The sequence below is a fragment of the Chiloscyllium plagiosum genome, unplaced genomic scaffold (genome assembly GCF_037043375.1).
Source record: "Chiloscyllium plagiosum isolate Xiang-an unplaced genomic scaffold, Cpla_swu_hap1 HiC_scaffold_35, whole genome shotgun sequence".
Classification (NCBI taxonomy): domain Eukaryota; kingdom Metazoa; phylum Chordata; class Chondrichthyes; order Orectolobiformes; family Hemiscylliidae; genus Chiloscyllium; species Chiloscyllium plagiosum.
Genome location: NW_028270173.1, coordinates 44,778,462 through 44,797,134, shown reverse-complemented (window position 1 = coordinate 44,797,134; position 18,673 = coordinate 44,778,462). Strand labels below are relative to the sequence as shown.

Here is an 18,673-nt window from a genome sequence, read left to right as displayed (position 1 = left end):
CCCTCCCCCTTGCCCATAAACCATTATGGCCAAATCCAAGACACGTCCGTGTCCTCAGTGCCGCTGAAGATCTCCCCAGTGCTGCCTTCAAACTCATAGCGCCACTCCAAAAACCCCACCCCCCACCCCCAAGCCGCTCCCTGACATTTCCAAGTGCTTCCTAAGATCCACAAGCCCAACTACACTGGCCGACCTGTTATCTCATATGCTGCTGCCCACCGAACTCATCTTGACCTACCGTGACTCCATTCTCTCCCCACATGTTCAGGTCCTTCCTACTGACATCCGTGACACCACCCACGCCCTTCATATCTTCAACAACTTTCAGTTTCCCGATCCACGGCGCTTTCACTTTATTATGTAAGTGCAGTTATTATACACGTCCATACCCAACAAGGACAGCCACCATGCACTCGGCTTCTTCCTCTCCAAGAGACCCATCCAGCCCCTCTCCAACAACACCCTCCTCAGCTTCACTAAACTGGTCCTCACCCTTAATACCATTTCTGTTAACTTCTCCCATTTCCTCCAAATCAAGGAGCTGTCCAAGGGTACCCGGATGGGTCCCAGCCTCTGTTGGCCATATCGAACAGTCCCTCAACTCTTTCACCATTACATCAAGCATTGCACCAGGCCAGTGTCCTGCCCCCAGGCTGAAATGGAGCAGTTTATTGACCTCGCCCACAACTTCCACCCCACCGTCAAATTCAGTACTCCACCTCAAACGTCTCCCTCCCCTTCCTTAATCTCAACATTACCATCTGTGGCAAGCGCCTGCAGACGGGCATCTACTACAAACCTACAGACTCCTATAACTACCTGGACTACACCTCCTCCCACCCAGTAACCTGTAAAAACCCCACTCCATTTGCCCAATTTCTCCTCCTCCACCACATCTGCTTGGACGAGTAGACATTCCACTCCCGAGCATTCCAGATATCGAACTATTTTGAGCAACTGCATTTCCTCCCTCAACCTTCGAGACAGCCCTCCGCCACACCAACTCCATTCTCTTTTCCACCACTCTAAAATCTGCTTCACGGCACAGTAAGGACAGAGTCCCCCTTACCTCCTCCAATGACCCCACCAGAGTCCGCATCCAACACATCATCCACAAACATTTCCGACAACTCCAAGATGCCACCACCAAGAACATCTTCCCCTCCCCATCCCACTCTGCCTTCCACAAGCTATGTTCCCTTCGACAGTTCTTGTTTCATGGCACCCAGAAAAAATGCAAAGCCTACTAGTACACCACCCGCCTCTCCTCCATCCAGGGCCCCAAAAAGTCCTTTCAGGTAACATAGAGGTTCACCTGCCTCTCTTCCAACCTACGTTATTGCATAGGTATCCCAATGTGGTCTTCTCTACATCAGGAAACCCGAATATAAACTTAGGCAATGACTCACCGGGAATCACAGCCAGGTGTGCACGGGCCAGCCGGACATATCAGTCACCACCTAAATCAATTCCCCCAACCACTCACTTTCCAACATGACTATCCTTGGCCTCCTCTATTGCCAAAACAAACCATAGTGCGCATTTGAGGAACAAAACTTATCTTCTGCCTGGGCACCCTACAGCCCTGAAGATTCAAAATTGCATTCTCCAATTTAAAATAACATCCCACCCCATCCCCCAATTCCCTTCTCAGGCCCTCCGCCTCACTATCACTGCTCCATGCCACCAATTGGATCCATTCCTCCCATTGACCAAACAGGTCATACCCTCGACCTATCTGCACGTAACCGCACTTCAGCACCATGCCCCTGCCTTCCCCTTTATTTACAACTCACCCCACACCCACCACATCAGTTCTCTAAAGATATTGTCAACTGCACAGCATTTTCTTGATTTTAGTGGAGATCACCTCTGTTCGCCAAGGGCATCCTGAGCTCTGGGCCTGGGGATGTCTGAGTCCAACAGAAAGACCCTGAATGTGGCTACTCCATGGAATCAAGGAGACGCTCATGGTGACACCACCGGCCAACAGTCCCTGTTTTGTTTTCAATTAACACTTGGTTTGGCACTTGTCTGGATTCCCCACACCAGCTGCAATTCGTAGGATCAGAGTTACACAACGTGGGAACAGACCCTTGGGTCCAACTCGTCTATGCCAATCATTTGCCAGCATTCAGACCATATCCCTCCAAATGCTTCCTATTCAGATATTCATCTGAATGCCTTTAAAAAGTTGTCAGTGCACCAGCCTCCACAAGTTCCTTTGGAAACATTCCTTATGTGCACCATCCTCTGCTTGAAAACATTGCCTCTTGGGTCCCTTTTAAATCTTTCCCCTCTCACCCTATACCAATGCCCTCTAATTCTGGACTCCCCCACCCCAGGGAAATGACTCTGTGTATTTACCCTATCCATGCCCCTCATGATTTTATAATCCTCTATAAGGTCATGCCTCAGCCTCATACGCTTGAGGGATAACAGCCCCAGCCTCTTCAGCTTCTCCCTTTCGCTCAAATCCTCCAACCCTGGCAACATCCTTGTAAAACATTTCTTAACCCTTTCAAGTTTCAGAACATCCCTCCTATGGGAAGTAGTTAGAACCGCACACGATATTCCAAAAAAGGGCCTAACCAATCGTGCAATGACCTCGCTAAAGTGAAAAAAAAACATTTGCAAATTCACTAACTGGAATGGTATGATTGGCCAGGATGCGTGGGGATTGAGAACACGTGCACTTGCTCCATGAGGCAATTACACTATGAGCATTCTCCAACATCTAATATTCGCATAATGCTGTGACTTTTCAAAATCTGAAACAGAATGCTGGAGAAACCCAACACGTCTGGCAGCATTTGGAGAGAAAGAAAGAGATAACATTTTGAGTCCAATAAGAACTTTTCACATCTGATTTCAATCACACCAGACTCAAACATTTCAAATGTTTCTCAAGCATTTTCTGAATCTGTATCAATCTATATTCTGTTGTGACGAAATGTGCTTGCCCCTTTAAGAGATTGCATCTTAAACTATTGCACACAATTCAATCCCTGGACACAATCTCATGTTTATATCCCCATACATATCCCCATCACATCTACATTCTCCAGAGCACAGATACACTCCATGGAAACACCCTTCAGTCCCAACAGTCATGCCGAATATAATCCCAAACTAAACTAATCCCAAACTAGTTGCTCCGAGACCATTTCCTTCCAAACCATTCCTATTTCTATATCTAGTAACATGTCAATTAAACATGATAATTGTGCTAACATCCATCACTTCCTCAGGAAGTTCATTCCACACAAGAAACACGCTCTGCATAAAAATAATTCCCCCTTATGCCATTTTTAGTTCTCTTCCCTCTCACCTTAAAATTATCATCTTTAAATCCCCAATCGTTCAGAAAAGCCAACCATCATTCACTTTATCTCGACCTCTCATTATTTTATAAACTCCTGTCAGGTCGCCTCTCAACCTCTTACACCCAGTGTAAAATGTCCCAGACCATCCAGCCTTTCTGTATAAGAATTGAAATGTGATGTTGGACAAGCACAGCCGGCCAGGCAGCATACGAGGAGCAGGAGAATTGACGTTTCGAGCATAAGCTTTTCTTCAGAAATTTCTGATGTCGAGCTTATGCTGGAAACACCGATTCTCCTGCTCCTTGGTTGACCACGCAAAGCCGTTGCATACGCTGCAGTCTGTTAACTGTGCTCTCATTCTCACCCCCAAAATTGCCACTATTTTGAATGTCCCAAAAGAATAAGCCTGAAACTCACTACCGTTACAAACCTCCATCTTATATTCAACACTTTTTCTAACCTCCTTTCCTAAAAAGCCGCACTCAAACTTTTCCAATCATATTTCTATCTCTGTCTCAGTACCAAAATATCTGTTGTCAAAATCAGCAGAACCATCTGATTGATTCAATTTCTTAATCTATCTTCGGATTTGGAAAGAATTCATCGCACTATTCTCTTCCAATACATCTCCACATCGTTCAGCTGCATGAGACTACCCCTGCAAAAGTGTAATCAGGGACAGAATAGGACCCCTTAAAGAGCAATGAGGTCGTCTATTTGTGATGCCACATGAAACAGGGAATATCCTAAATGAATAGTTCTTGTCCGTATTTATCATGGAGAAAGATATGGAAATTAGGGAATTCTAGGAAATAAATAGTAATGCCATGAAAAGAGTCCACATTGCAGAACGTCAGTTGCTGGAAGTCATAAAATGCATCAAGGCGGATAAATTCTTGAACATGGTCAGGTATATCTCAGGACAATGTGGGAAGCTAACGAAGAAATTGCTGGGCCCCTGCCAGAGACATTTGTATCATTAATATCCACAGGTGATGTGCTAGAAGAATGCAGGGTGGCTAAAGTTGTGTAATTTTAGAAGAAAGTTAGCAAGGAAAAAACATGGCACTACAGACTGGTGAAAATATTGTCAGTGGTTATAAATTATTAGAAGGGATTATTAGAGATGGCATTGACAAGCATTTGGAAAGGCAAGGACTAATTATGAAATAGTCATCATAGCTTTGTATTCAGAAATCATTTCTCAAACATTTGACTGATTCTTTTTAAGAGGTGTCAAAATATCTAGATGAAGGCACAGCGGTAGATTTTGCCGACATGGACTTTACTGACATCTTTGACAAGATTCCAGATGGTAGACTGATTAACAGGGTTAGATCACATAGGATCCATGGACAGATAGCCAGTTGGATACAAACTTGATTTGAAGGTAGGTGACAGAGTGAAGATTATTATTTAGACTTGAGGCCTGTGACCAGCAGTGTGCGACAAGGATCAATGCTGGGTTTGTTGTTGTTCATGAATTATACCACCGATTTTGACGAGAATGTAGGAGACATGATTAGTAAATTAGTGGATGACACCATAATTGGCTGCATAGTGAACAATAAAGAAGATCACCTCGGAGTATAACAGAATCTAGATGAACTAGAGCAGTGGGCAGAGGAAAAGCAGATGAAGTTCAATGCATATAAATTTCTGACATTGCATTTTGTGAAGACACACCAGGACAGGACTTGTAGTTAATGGTAGGGCCCTGAGGAGTGTTGTCAAATCACTCTTGGGTGATTGGGACGTAGTTTCTTTGAAGTGGTGATACAGGTAGAAAGGCTGTTGAAGATGGCACTGAGCACACATGCCTTCATCAAACAAAGTCTTCAGTCGAGGAGTTGAGATGTCATGTTACAGCTGTAAAAGACATTGGTGAGGCAATATTTGGAGTACTGTAGGAAGGATGATATTACATTGGACAGTGTGCAAAACAAATTGATTTACAAGGATGTTACTGAGACTGGAAGTCTTGAATTATAAGCAGAGGTTGACGAGTCTGGGACGTTTTCCCGAAGAGCGTAGGAGGCCGACAGGTGATCGTGTGGAGTTTTATTAAATTGAGGAAGATAGGTAAGGTGAATAGACAAGGTCGTTTCACTCCGGTATGGGACTCCAAACCTACAGGGCATTGGTTTAATCTGAGTGGAAAGATTTAAAAGCGAACGAAGGGACAAATTTTCACACATATGGTGGTGCGTGTCTGGATCAAGGTGTCAATGGAATTGGTGGAGGCGGGTACAGTTGCAAATGTTAATAGACATTCCATCAGCTGCATGGATAGGAATGTTTTAGCGGGATATCGGCCAAATACAATCAAATGGGCTAGTGCAGTTTCGGAAACCTGGTCAGTTTAGATAACGTCGGCAGAAATACCTGTTTTCTTGCTGTATGACTCCATCTGCTGTAAAATCCCTCAACTGTTGTTTCCCATTATACACTCCATAAACCGAAGGTCATATTGACTTACAAAATACAAGAGGTTCCCGTACTAAAGACAGGGAAAATTCTGTTCCACAGGGAATACTGGCACTGCCACTGAATTCTTCTATCACGTGAACAGAAATTATGTACTATGATTAAATGGAATCTTGAGCCAGAGAGCCAATGTACAAAATTCAGCATGATTGCAAGAACTTGTGCACAGCTCATTATTATAGTAGAGTCCTGGATGTGTTTAACGAAAGTACTATCAGCAGAATCAACCCCTACTGTCAAATGCCTCTACATTGTGTTAATAGTTGGGCTGAATGCAAAATATTTAGACAATCTTCCAACAATTTTTTAAAAATCTTGGTTAAGGATCAAACATTTTCATCTGTTAAAGGTGAAGTCTTAATTCTCAGCAAGCTAAATGACGTTTGCACAATTCAGGTATCTTCACAGTTCTGTGGGCAACTCATATACGGAAAAGCTTTGCACACAATTACTATTTTCCAGCATTATATCCAAAATATTTGAAGGTTAGAAAAGTGAGGACAGAGTCACTTATTTGTTCTGCTAAAATATATAAACTCAGGGAGCACTCCATTACTGCATTTAACAAACAAACTTAGGGGCCTTGAGAGGGGATGATGAAATGTTCTTTGACTTTGTGAGAGACATTACCATGCAGTTCAAAAACAAAAGGTGTCGAATTTCAAATAGAGATGGAGAGAATTATTTTTGTCCAAGAGTTCATAATCTTTGAAAATTTCTCCTCAAAGTGTGTAATGGTGGTCCCAGAAAAATATATCCTTTCCATACACGAGGACAAGATTAAACGCAGGATTTTAGAGTAGATTACTTACAGTGTGGAAACAGGCCCTTCGGCCAAGTCCACACCGACTATGCCGAAGCGCAACCCACACGTACCGCTAACCTAACACCCCGGGCAATTTATTATGGCCAATTCACCTGACCTGCACATCTTTGAACTGTGGGAAGAAACCGGAGCAAACCCACTCAGACATGGGGAGAACGTGCAAACTCCACACAGTCAGTCGACTGAGGCAGGAATTGAACCCGGGTCTCTGGTGCTGTGAGGCAGCAGTGCTAACCACTGTGCCACCATACCACCTACGGTTTCACAATCAGATCAGATAGGATCTCATTAAAAGGCTGCACATTTTCAAGGGGACAAATGTACTAAACAATTTTTGTTCACTTAAAACAAGTGAATTATTCTAGAAAAATGAGATCAAATTCTCTTCACTAATATCAAACATTACTTCCATTTTACTTTATTCTTTAAATTATAAAATTTAATTTATGATTCAAAAGTCTAAATCCCTTACATAAACAGTGAGTAACAACGTTCCTCGGGTCAAACTATATGGAACAAAGCTTCCCACCTTCATGAATATTCTGCTGTACAGAGAGCTTCTTGTCAATTAAACCTGCTCCTTCACTTCACATGCTCTGACTTTCGTCATGAATGTATTATATTCTAACTGACTGAAGAGCTTTTAAAAACACAAACATATTACATCTACTGCGTTACCTTTATCTACCTTTCCTGTTACTCTTCAAAGTATTAAGACTGGGCACTTTCCGTTTTGAAATAAGCACTGCCGGTTTTATTTTAAATACTAATTTCTGGTTCTTGGAGTCAATTCTCTATTTGAATATAGATTTCACATCACTATTATATAGTTCCTTATACGTAATTTATTGGATTAGTTTTAGATCCCTTTTTCTTTATCAAAAATGCATTTATAAATCTCCTGTTGACGTGTTTCTCTGTTGAACAGGGCCTCTGAAAGGGATACTGAAGTTCTGAGAATTAAAGCAACCAATGATCCAGTATTCCAAACAGAGGTCCCAGTATGAACAGAAGCCAAAACAAGTACTGATTGAATTCATATGATGCAGTCTTGTGCATAATTAACACTAGCAATAATAGAAGATTCAAACCCCTTCAAACTCACGTGAACTTGCTGGTGTCTCTGTAAATTCGAAGATCGATTAAATCCCTTCTCACGCACTGTGCAGATGAATGGCCTTTCTCCAGTGTGAACCCGCTGATGTGTCAAAAGCTCAGATGCCGGTGTAACTCTCTTCTCACGCACAGGGCAGGTAAAAGGCCGCTCCCCACTGTGTACGCGCTGGTCGTCAGCTGGTGGGATACACGGGGTGAATTTCTTCCCATACATAGAGCATGTATACGGGCTTTCCGCTGTGTGAATTCTCTGGTGTGCAATTATATGAGGTGACTGTCCGAATCCCTTCCCACAGTGAATGCAAGTGAATGGTCTCTCATCAGTGTGAACCCGCTGATGTGTCTGGAGGATCGAGAATTGACCGAATCCTTTCCTACATACAGAGCAGGTGAATGACCTCGCCCCAGTGTGGCTGCGTCAATGATTTTTCAGTTCAGATGGGTAATTGAAACCTTTACCACAGAGCAGGTGAATGGCTGCGTTGATGAATTTCCAGTTTGGATGGATAACTGAATCCTTTCCTACAGCCCCAACATTTCCAAGGCTTCTCCATTGTGTATATGTCATTGCATCTCTCTTGCTTGGATAATCAATTGAATCTCATCTACACACAAAACAGTTGAATAATTATTCTGCATCGTAAATTCTATTTTTGAGGCTGCATAAATTATAAAACGCTATTTCACAGTCAATCTACTGGAATAGACTCATTTGAGTTTCTGTGTGTTGGTGCTTCTCCGGTGTTTCTCACAAACAGAACTGAGAAAAATGATGTCCTTCCACATACAAAGGTAGATGGCATATGGGTTCTGATGAACTGATTGATTCTGTCAGATCTTGATATGATATTTGTTTGAATTGCCCATCTGCAAACGTTCTTCTTCCAATGCCCTGTTAAAGGAAATCATAAAGGTTATCAGTGTTACAACAGAGTGAAATTTAATTGTGCATTTATAGTTCCAACTTGTTTACTTTCAGCTCAACATTTACTTCCCATTCACTCATTCTATCTGTCTGCATCCCAGCATGATACAGCAACTGCTCTTCCCAAGACCAAAAGACATTATGGACTAATGAACAGCCCAATCTATCTTGCAAACCATTTTCCTATCCATTGACTTCATCTGTACTTTCTGATGCTTTGGAAAAGCAGAAAAATAATCAAGGCCCCTCCTACTCTGAACATTTTCTGTTCTACCCTCTTCCGTCAGGCAGAATATATACAATTCATACAAAATTTGTTTGTATTGGAAAAACAGTTTTTTCCCTGTCATTACCATACTTTTGAATTGACCTGTTTAGTGTTCGTGTTGATCTCTCTCTGCACCATCTCAGCAGGTGGAATATTATATCCTGCATTCTGTTGTTATCCTAATGCATTTGTACAGAATGGTCTGGCTGCAAAGCATGTAAGGTAACACTGTTAACTGTACTTCAACACATGTGACAATGATAAATCAAATCAAATCAAATCAAATCTGCCTCTACTCGATGTCAACATCCAAACCTATCACTGCATCCAAAACCTATTTCTCTTTTGGTTGAATTTCCCTTTTTCCCTTATGGACTGTGTCTGGATCTATTCATTTGTCCACTTGCTGGCTCCCCCAAATATTCTTAATCTGGTTATGTCAAGTTCTGTGCATGACACTTTATCTTCCGTATGAGATTCTGTGCCCAATCTATCTGTGTGATAATCGGAAATGTGAGTCAACAGACTATTCCGCTTTCATTAGCTGACGCCTGACACTTACAATATACCTGCTAGAAATTAGATATGTCAAGTGAATAAAAATAAATCCCTGTCCAGTGTAAAACTGAGTCAGACAGACAGGACAAATGTAATCTGCTTTCTCAAACGAAATTAAGGATGGCCAACATGTAATGGCCTTGACAGAAATGCCCATATACCATTAAGTAAATCAAAAACTGGCTTGCAATTACTCAATAAATTCTGATCATAAAAGCCAAGTCTGTAAGAAAAACAGAGGAAGCCATTCAGACTGTTGCACCATTCAGCTTTTATCCTGGCCAAATCAATGCTCATGACCTCGCTCCCTGGGAGTATTTGCATGGCGCCTGAATGAGCTCGAGTCTTCCAAGGTGATTCCTAAGAGCACTGAATCAGAAACGTAGACCGATTTACCTTTCAAACTGGAATAGTTTCAATGAGAGATAATGTGAGAAAGAATCAAAAACTATTTGCACATACACAGAAGACGGGGGATGGCTATTTTCGGCGATTTTTTTAATGTTGCAGGATAATGGTGCACTCTACGATTCCGGACGCTGCAGAATACAAACAGCAGGAGGGCGGCAAAGCACAGGCGCATAAAGCCCTGCTTTCTCTCGGGAAGAAGGGCCCATAGACGAGCATGCACATTCGGCCTACTGGAAATTGACTCGGGTCGGTATTTGAGGGGAGGGGATAGCAGTGAGTGTGTTTTAGAGGTGATGATAGCGGGTCTCGGAGGTCGAATCAGAGTTTCTCCGCCTGGCCATTTAGCGTCTGCGTCCAAAGGGAGCAAGGTTATCATTCACTTGGCGCTCTCGTGCGTCAGCTGTACTCTCGCCACCAACCATGGATCCCTTTTCTCCTGTCAACCGCATCTGGCTTGAGACAAAGGAGCATCCAGAATGCCCCGCTGCCCGTCCTGGTGGGCATGCGCCCTTTCGGCACCATCAAACTCAAATGTTTGGGCAGAGTACTTACTCAATCACAGAACATCGTGGGTATTGAACTTGCGATTACTGGTTGGCTCTTCGCAATCGTCGGATTTATTGTGATCAGCCACAAAAGGTGTTTCCGCACCCGCAGAAGTTGTTGTGCATTTTCAGCATTTTCGTTTTCGTAATGTTATCGTTTCCTTTTTCTGTAATTGAGCAAGTTCCCTCAGGCATCTTTGTTGCCCAATGCAAGATTCAGGACGGTACATCTAATTATTCACTACTGAAGTCTTGAGTCTAACTTATCCATCATTTATGCAACCGTTTCATTTCTTGACTGGCTGGATTGAAAACTTACCTGAATACAGACAAATGCCTCTTCACACCAAGTTATAATGCACAGATATCCAATTATCCAAGTTTTGATCTTGTTTCGAATAAATGTAAGAAACAGATGCATACTCTGTTTACAAAATTAGTCACCCAGTTAGGGATTCTTTAAACATATCTTCGCTTGGCTCTGTTTGCCCTTTTCCTTTTTATTATCTGACTGATACTTGTTCATTTATGACTCCTTTCGAAAATGCTCCAATTCTAACACCCGTGTGGCAATTGATGAAATTGTGGATTTTCTTGCGGTGTAAATAGAAATCTCCATTTAATACTTATTAACAATATAGTTTTGTTCTCTCACTCTCATATATAGTATGTCGGACAAAGAATGTGATTCTGCTAAAGGACGATGACAACCTCAGAATAATGTGAAGAAATAGAAACTGAAAGGTAATCACTGTTGTTTGGAACAGATCAACAATGGGAATTAAACAATCAGATTAATGTGACTTTTAGGCAAAACCATGTATGAAGGAAAGAGAAGTAGGGTAGCATGTTTCGTACAGAATGGAATAAATACGGGACCAAGGAATAATCCTGGATTGGTGCACATTAAATCGATATGGATGAAGGAAAGGAATAAAAAGGGAAAGAAGACACGGATAGGAGTAGTCTATCATTCCAGAATTCATTAAAGTAAAATTTCACTGTGAGCCTTGGTTGTATCCAAACCAGGCTTCGAACATTATCTCAATATTTAAAATAATGGTCCAGTGAGTATAACACTCGGCCTCTTCCGAATTGGTACAAATGCGGTATAATTACAATAGCAAACTGCATTCCATGGAGTGGGTGGGGTACATAGTTTATGACGATAAATAACAATAACTTGACTGAAGAAAATGAATGTGCCATAACTAATTTGCAGGTAAGCTAAATAGGTAGGAAGTAAAATGGTGAGGATGCAAAAGGTGTGGAGAGGCATTTATACAGGCTAAGTGAGTATGAAAAATTTATCAGATGGAATGTAATGTGTGGAAATGCGAGGTTATGCTGTTTGGCAGGAAGAATGGAGGAGGTGAATGTTACTTAAATGGAGAAAAACTGCAGCAAGTTTCAAATCAGATGCGTCTGGGAGTCCTCATGCATGAATTACAAAATAAAGTAGAATCCAAGTTCACCAGGTCACACAGATGGCAAAGCTTCACGTTATTGCAAAGGGAGTGGAATATAAAAGTAACTCCTTTCTTTGTAAAAAGAAAATGAGATGGCCAAGTGCTGCTATGCACCCATTACAGTTTGGAGATTTCTCCATTCGTGAGCATCTGTGTTGAAACTGCAACATCAATCTTCATTTTTATTTCATTGTTAAACTACACCATTACCTCTAACTTTTTGTGCACGACTGTTTGACTGCTCCATCTTTGAATTTCTTTACCAATTCGTGATCACTTTAAAGGGCATGTTTTACCAAGTACAGTGTTTGATCTTACCCACATTTTCCTGCCTTTCATCTTTGTACTTCATGTTCCCACTCCAAGGGTCCAACCTCCTGGCCCTCATCCTGTGTACAGTATTCGTCCTGTGGACTTCCGTCTTCTACTTATAATGATCAAATTCCTCAATTTACTAGCCACACCTGGTAAATATTGGCCGTTTAATACCCTTTTTGGTCATCTTCTTTTCGATCGAATAGCCTCATATTGACTGTGAAAACTAATCTGTTATTAAACAAACTGTCAATTTTAGCAGTTGAAGCCTTCTCCCTGTTAGGTATTTGTTTTTGAAGTGCCTGAATCCTTGTTACTTTCTATAATTTCTTCAAAACCTTCAAATTTGTAATTGATACCAAACAACCTTTAGCCACCTGAAATGTGTAGTTCCATGATGTGCAATTATGATTTTTCTGTATTTACCAGAAAACTTCCCTGGAAGCTTCATTCTTTAAGCCTTTCTCTCATTTAATAAGCCTTATTTTCCATTCTTTAAGCTATTTTCTGATAGCATGTTATTACACATTAACACGAACTGATTTCTTTCTGAGAGTTTGGTTTTCAGTAAAGCCTTTCTGCCTGCACACTTCTCTGACCCTTTTCGATTATGTCTCAGGAATCTGTTCAGACCCTGTGAGAATAGCAAATGGTATATTAAAAGACGTCAAAAATATATTGATAGATTGTCACAGAAAAGGATTATACACAAAGTTTAGAGCTCCTTGTGTTAGAAAAGATCAAGAATTAGTTACCAGACAGAACCTGAAATTAGAGTTAAATGGGTATTTCTGAGTTGGCAGGCTGTGGTTAATGGAGTCCTGCAAGGAGGAACTTTGCGGCCTTTGCTATTTGGAATCTATGTTCATTACTTATGTAAAAGAAAATAAATAATTGTTTTAATTTTGGCAAGGACACAATTTAATTAAGTGAGCCATGATGTGGAGGTGGTGATGTTGGATGGGGGTGAACAAAGTTAAAAATCGCGCAACATCAGGTTATAGTCGTACAGGTTTATTTGAAAGTGTATGTTTTTGGAGCGCTGCTCCTTCTTCAGGAAGCTGTGTGAGTTTTAATTAAATGAGCAACAGTGTGACAAATAATATATTATATTATTCACTGCTGACAAAAATAGAAAGCTGAAGTTTTTTTTTCAAAGCTGACAATCTTCCAAATGTTATGCATACGAAGCATTGAAATGTTATCACGAAGGTGCACCAAGCAATAAGAAAAATGCATGTTAATCTTCATTTTTCATAAGTAAATTCTGCAGCTGATGGGGCTTGCATGACATCATAATTGGAAAGGGACGTACTGTTTTGCTGTTCATATTTAGGAAGTATGTATTCTAATTCGAGGCACTGCAGTGAAGATTCAACAGATTGGACAATGGAACAAGAAAGTTTATTTTATGAGGAGATGCTCAATAAATTGGGCATCTGAAGTTTAGAAAAATAAGAGGTCGCCTGACGGAAATATACAAGATTCTGAAGCTGCTTTGCAGAGTAATACTGAGAGGATGCGCAATATGATTTTGTGCCTTGGTTCAAGAAGTGACAGCTTCAGGATCAAAAGCAATTATTTCGGAACCAGATGAGAAAACTACTTCACTCAATGAGTGATAAAGTTTTGGCATTTTCTATCTTAAAGACTTCTGGATGGAAGGTAATTGACAATATTGAAGGCTGAGATGGATAGATTTCTGAATGCTTCAGACATCAAGAGCAGGCAGGAAACTGGAAAACAGTTTGGAGATTGAAGATTAGACATGAGAATGTTGAGTGTTATGGTGTTCTACTGTTCTCCTGATTTTTTAATATGCTATTCCAGATTTCAGAAGTCTTCAACATGTTGTTTTTATTTATTTCAGACCTTGTACACAGAGCACAGTTTCCCGGTTGCTTCCGTTTCCTCCCACAATCCAAAAATATGCAGGTTAGGTGAACTGGCCATGCTAAATTGCCCGTAGTGTTAGGCGAAGGGGTAACTGTAGGGGAATGGGTCTGGGTGGGTTGGTCTTCGAAGGGTCAGTGTGGACTTCTTGAGCCGAAGGACCTGTTTCCATACCGTAAGTAATCTAAAAAAAAATGCAAGACGTCTAAATAAGAATCAGTTTCTGGCAGAGTGTATAATGATTTGTAGATGAGGTTCTTTCGAAGTAATTACATTTCTTTTTGTCTCCTCCGTGTGTTTATCCAATTTCTATCTCAATTTAGTTACAGCAGTTTGTGCTACAGTGCAGATGGAGAGGTAGCTGCCATTTCCTTAAAACATGTCTCCAAACTTTCCCCTTTGGCTCAACTTTCTGCCATCTGCCATAACATTTCTTCATTTGTCTTCAGGCTTTGTTTATTGCCTTGAAAACATTATGGCATAAGTGGCTCCTTTTGATGAGCTGGAGATGAAGCAAACCCAATAATTCCTAATCAGGTTATAAAGCTAAGCAAGTTCTAAGGTCCATGAGGTTGTTCAACAGACAGTGATCATTAGATGTAAAAGAAGTCAAATTATAGGAGCTGAAATTTCTTTATGGCCTTTTAATTAACTTTGCATGTTCAGGGCTTGTTGAAATTTCAGTTTTGATTTGTGGAAAAGCAAACCCAGTATAAAGTGGTTATTGCCCAGTTCTCCTTTGGGAAAATGATGAAAGCGTTTTTTTTCTTAACCTGTGTGGTGATGGTGCTCTTCCTTTGCCATTATTTAAGGAAAAGCTGAATATTCATTTCACAACATTAAAGTATCGAAATATTTGTTTGATCCAAGCACAAGAATTTCTTAACGTGATGGCGTTGCTTTAAATGCTTTCAGGTTTTTAAAATGAGCTCTGCAGCCTTGAGTTTGGCTGAAGTCACTGAGAGCGACGTTACAGCAGAATCTTGGTCAGACAGCGCAATACTTTGAAGCTTAATGGAGGAAAATGGAATAGAGAGGTGTTGTGGTATCGGGAGGGAAGTAACTGCGGCAACTATATATAGGGTTGGTGTAACTTCCTTTCATCTGTTCCGAATAAATCTATTTATAAAGCCAAAATCCCATATGCTTTATCGAATGTTCAGTTTTGCCTGAAGTGACTAAAAGAAACAACAAACTGTCCTTTATTCACCACCTTTAAAACTGTACCTTTCCACTTGTATTGTCTCTCCTCACTAATTGATTACGGAGAGGTTACATTGTTACTCTTGGGCATTTCCACATTAGGAAGGAGGTAGTTTTGGAGGTCTTGAGAAACATTTAACGTAGATACGTTCTCAGGGCCTGGTGTAACCTCGACCAGGATATTGAGGGAGGCAGTGGGGGAAACTGCTGGAGTGTTGACCGAGATCTTTGTATTGACTTTAGCCAAGGTGAGTTCCCAGAAGATTGAAGAATACACAATATTGTTCCTTTGTTTAAGAAAGGCAACAGGGATAATCCAGTGATCCTCATATCAGTGGTCAGTAAATTATAGGAGAAGATTCTTGCAGTCATATAGTTGTACAGCAAGGAAACAGACCATTGTGCAGGCAGACCTAAAATAGTCGAGCACTATTTTTCAGCATTTGGTCCATATCATTGTAAACCAGTCCGATCCATGAACCTATGCAGATGCCTTTTGAATGTTATAATTGTACCAGCATCCACCAAAACCTCTGGAAGCTCATTTCATATTCGCACCACCGTCTCCATGAAAGTATCGCAGGTTAGACCTTGTTAAAATCTTTTCCCTTTCACCTTGAATGCATGCCCTTTAGTTTTGGATTTCCCAACTTGGCGAAAAAAGAAAACGTTGTCTATTCACCCTATCCATCTCCCTCATGATTTTATAAAACTGTATAAGAACACACCTCAACTTCCAATGCTCCAGGGAAAATAGCCCCACCATATGCAGCTTCTCCCTATAGCTGAATTCCTTCAAATACAGCAACATCCTTGTATATCTTTTCTGAAACCTTTCAAATTTCACAACATTTCTCCAATAGGAAGGTGATAAAAGCTGACAATAGTGTTCCAAAATTGGCCGAACCAATGTTCTGTTCAGCTGCAACATCACATCCGAAATCCTAAACTCAATTCAATGACCAATTAATGTAAGTGTGCCAAACTCTGCCTTCATGATCCTGTCTCCCTGTGACTCCATCTTCAATGAACTATGAACCTGCACTGCAAGGTCTTTTTGCTCACCAACACTCTGCAGTACCTTATCATTCGTGTATAAGACCTGCCCTGATTTGCCCTACCTCATTTATCTAAGTTGAAATCCACTTTCCACTCCTCAGCCAATGAGCCCACTTGAATAAAGTCCAGTTTTACTCTGCAATAACCTGCTTCACTGTCCACTGCACCATCAATTTTGACATAATCGGCAAACTTACTAACTATTTCCATTCTTCACATCCACATCATTTATATACAGCAGTGGACCCATTCTTCTTGCACATTATTGGTCAGATGTCTCTAGTCTGAGCAACAACCCTCCACCATCACCTGTTGCATCCTACGATCAAGCCAACTTTGCATCTAATTGGAAATCGCTTCCTCGATTCTATGTCATCTAATCTTGCTAACCAGTCTACTATGTGGAACGATGTCGAATGTCTTCCTGAAATCCGTGTCGACACCATCCACTAGTTTCATCAATCTTCTTTGTCAACTCTTCCAAAAACTCAATCAAGTTAAGGAGACATGATTTTCCAAGAACAAAGCCATGCGGCCCATCCTGAACGAGTCCTTGCTATACCTAGTGCACGTATATCCTGCACCTCAGAATGCTCTTCAACAAATTACCCACTATTGACATCAGACTGCCTGATCAATGATTCCCTGGCTTTTCCTTACCATTTTTTAAAAAAATAACGCTACATTAGCCACCCTCTAGTCTTACATGACCACTCCGATCACTTTCAATGCTACAAATATCTCAGCAATGAGCCCAGAAATTATGTCCCTAGCCTCCCACAGATGTCTGGGTACGCCTGATAAATTTCTAGTGACTAATCCATTTTTATACATTCTAATATGTCCAGCACCATCTCTTCTTAATATTTCAAAATATCATTGTTTATTTCTGCAAGTTCTCCAGCTACCAAATTCTTCTCCACAATAAATATTGACATGAAATACTCATTTCATATCTCATCCAGCGCAAGATGTTCTACACTTGGATGTCTTTTTGATTTTCAATTGAGAGAAAGTGAGGGCTGCAGATGCTGGAGATCAGAGCTGAAAATCTGTTGCTGGAAAAGCGCAGCAGGTCAGGCAGCATCCAAGGAACATGAGAATCAACATTTCGGGCATATGCCCTTCTTCAGGAATGAGGAAAGTGTGTCCAGCAGGCTAAGATAAAAGGTAGGGAGGAGGGACTTGGGGGAGGGGCTTTGGAAATGCGATATGTGGAGGGAGGTCAAGGTGAGGGTGATAGGCCGGAGTGGGGTGGGGGCGGAGAGGTCAGGAAGATTATAGCAGGTTAGGAAGGCGGTGCTGAGTTCGAAGGATTTGACTGAGACAAGTTGGGGGGAGGAGAAACGAGGAAACTGGAGAAATCTGAGTTCATCCCTTGTGGTTGGAGGGTTCCCAGGCAGAAGATGAGGCGCTCTTCCTCCAACCGTCGTGTTGCCATGGTCTGGCGATGGAGGAGTCAAAAGACCTGCATGTCCTTGGTGGAGTGGGAGGGGGAGTTAAAGTGTTGGGCTACGGGGTGGTTGGGTTGGTTGGTCCGGGTGTCCCAGAGGTGTTCTCTGAAACGTTCCGCAAGTAGGCGGCCTGTCTCCCCAATATAGAGCAGGCCACATCGGGTGCAATGGATGCAATAGATGATGTGTGTGGAGTTGCAGGTGAATTTGTGGTGGATATGGAAGTGTCCCTTGGGGCCTTGGAGGGAAGTGAGGGGGGAGGTGTGGGCACAAGTTTTGCATTTCTTGCTGTTGCAGAGTAAGGTGCCAGGAGTGGATGTTGGGTTGGTGGGGGGTGTGGACCTGACGAGGGAGTCACGCAGGGAGTGGTCTTTTCGGAATGCTGATAAGGGAGGGGAGGAAAATATATCACTGTTGGTGGGGTCCGTTTGGAGATGGCGGAAATGACGGCGGATGATACGTTGTATATGGAGGCTGGTGAGGTGGTAGGTGAGGACCAGTGGGGTTCTGTCCTGGTGGCGGTTGGTGGGGCGGGGCTCAAGGGCGGAGGAGCGGGAAGTGGAAGAGATGTGGTGGAGGGCATTGTCGACTACGTCTGGCGGGAAATTGCGGTCCTTGAAGAAGGAGGCCATCTGGGTTGTACCGTTTTGGAACTGGTCCTCCTGGGAGCAGATGCGGCGGAGACGAAGGAATTGGGAATATGGTATGGCGTTTTTACACGGGGCAGGGTGGGAGGAGGTGTAGTCTCAGTAGCTGTGGGAGTCGGTTGGTTTATAGTCGATGTCTGTGTCGATTCGGTCACCCGAGATCGAAATGGA

The 18,673-nt window shown here is 41.9% G+C and overlaps 1 pseudogene; it reads right to left on the bottom strand.

Annotated features, from left to right (window-relative positions):
• Positions 1 to 7,675: 7,675 nt before the first annotated feature.
• On the bottom strand, positions 7,676 to 8,309 carry LOC148140749 (uncharacterized; annotated as a pseudogene).
• Positions 8,310 to 18,673: the final 10,364 nt, after the last annotated feature.